General features: G+C 41.7%; 1 long non-coding RNA gene across 1 annotated transcript; it reads right to left on the bottom strand.

Moving 5' to 3' along the window:
* Positions 1-1,134: 1,134 nt before the first annotated feature.
* Positions 1,135-1,846, bottom strand: LOC142943747 (uncharacterized). The gene is made up of 2 exons (XR_012952139.1): positions 1,522-1,846; positions 1,135-1,414 (listed from the first exon to the last, which is right to left on the bottom strand). It is a non-coding gene; the product is annotated as an uncharacterized LOC142943747 (long non-coding RNA).
* Positions 1,847-2,195: the final 349 nt, after the last annotated feature.

The following is a 2,195-nucleotide window of genomic DNA, read 5'->3' as shown; positions in this document are numbered from 1 at the left end:
CTGTTTGAGGTTACCCCAGAGAGCAAGGGGGGGAGGAGAAGAACCCTCCGCTGTTCTGGAGAGCCACCAGGCACAAGAAGAGCAGAGAAAAATATGTTATACAGCAAGAGGTGTTTTCATATCTCAGGGTGAAATGACTGCATGAGTCAGACATGACAAAAAAAGAGTCGACTGGCCTTGTGATAGATTTTGCAGACAAAGATGCTCTGTTTAAGTATATAACTGTTGCCTTTCATAGTTTCAGAATCTTACGTTGTCCTATAGACAAAAAAAATATTCCTGATGCTCAATCAAGCTTTTATTCAGCTACATACTGTCTCTGTAACATGATTAAGGATACTCAAGTAATGTGTGGCTCTAAGAGGACTGATTGGCTTAACCTCCTCAAATGACAATACAAGAGACTACTTCTGTCATAATGATTGTCTCTCTACACAGCAAAAGTTACACATTTGTCAAATTGTTTTCAATCATCACAGAACAGCAGGGATGGGTTATAATGTTGGCCATCATTTCTATCTTCTCATTTTCTAACACTGTTTCTTGAATTATGACACTTGCAAAACAATTTGTAGACAAAAACAAATGACCCCTCCCCCAAAGAGATTTGTTTACCGAGCAGAGAATGACACTACACCACCTCCTACAACTAGTTCCGCTTCGGTAGTGGACTATACCAAGGCGCCTTAGCACAACTAATACAGTACCCCTCTCAAGTCTCCACAAATGAAGAAAACAAACCCGCCAGGGTCCCAAAGACTAACAGACTAACAACGCTTTGTGAATATATTACTAATCTTCCTTCCCAAACATACCGTTTTAACCCTTGTATGGTGTTCATTTTTTTGTTACTCAGCAGGTGTTGTGGGTCTGTTGGACCCGCTGTATTTTTGGGTTTTTAATTCAACACAATCAAACTATTTTATGTTAAAATACTCAACAGATGTTTTCTTCATCCCAATTAGAAGCAATATAAACAGCAAATATGGTTAATATTTGCCCTTTAACTTTGTTATAACACATTTACGAATTAAAGTGCTACTCGTTTTTTGTTTTTTTTGATAAAATCAAGAAAATCAATTATAATCAAGATATGAGTGGACAAAATTCAACAAATTTACAAATGAAGCAAGGTTGTTCATAACTATTGACTTTTATTTATTTGAATTTCATTGAATTTCATTAGTAATCAGGTCATTTTACATAGCACAACACACAGTTTACATTGAACACATTACATTGTTGAACACATTGCCTTTTCATACCAGCCTATACAACACCAGCCTATTCAACACATGAGTGGCAGAGTTTTACTGTGTGTGTGTTGCATATGTACTTCTTGCACTTGATGCATGTATATTGCGTCTTTCTGTCCGTCTTGGGTCCACACACTTCGCAGCGTTTCTTTTTGTTGCTGCCGGCCGCAACCTAGAATGATGAAAAGATCATGAATTTTACTAAAACCTCTGTCTCGCAAGGTATGAGTGTCAAACATATACTGCAACAGCATCACACATTTACCTCAGGCTCTGCAGATGGTGGTTCTGTAGGTTGGGTGGATGGGGCACCAGCATTGTCCTCCTGAATCCTCCTCACGGTGGCTGCAGAGGCTGAGGCTCTCGGAACATGCTGTCTTCTCAGGATTTGTGGTTTCACCAGTGTCTTTCCAAGTTCCTCGAGAAAGAGGCGTCTCCTCTGGAGCTTCCCTCTGTTCCACTCTGGGTTCAATGCCATCCAGATGACAAAGGCGTTGTACGCCGAGATGTCCAGTATGTCAAAGAAAATCACCAGTGGCCAGCGTAGGGTCCTCCTCTTACAGCTGTAGGCAGACACCAGCTTGTCCATGTTGTCCACCCCTCCTTTTGTGGCATTGTCCATGATTATCTCTGGTTTCTGATGCTCCAGGCCACAGATTCGTCCATCCCTGTGCAGTGTACTCATGAGTACCACATTCTTGGTTTTCTTTGGCACATAGGATACCAGGGACGTGTCAGCCGTGTAGACAAACTTGGACGAGTTGATAGGCCTGTTCTTTGTAGGCAGCAATTGAGGAGGGAGCTCAGACATGTTTTTTCTCATCATTCCCACCATGGTCAGCTTCCTCTTTAGGAGCTCCTGTCCCAGCTTGTACGATGTAAAAAAATTGTCGCATGTGATGTTATGTCCACTGGCCCACTCACACACACACACGCGCG

Source organism: Anarhichas minor, unplaced genomic scaffold (assembly GCF_050575085.1).
Source record: "Anarhichas minor isolate MPS153535 unplaced genomic scaffold, ASM5057508v1 ptg000155l, whole genome shotgun sequence".
In the NCBI taxonomy this organism is placed as follows: Eukaryota; Metazoa; Chordata; class Actinopteri; order Perciformes; family Anarhichadidae; genus Anarhichas; species Anarhichas minor.
This window is presented reverse-complemented; position numbering and strand designations above follow the sequence as displayed.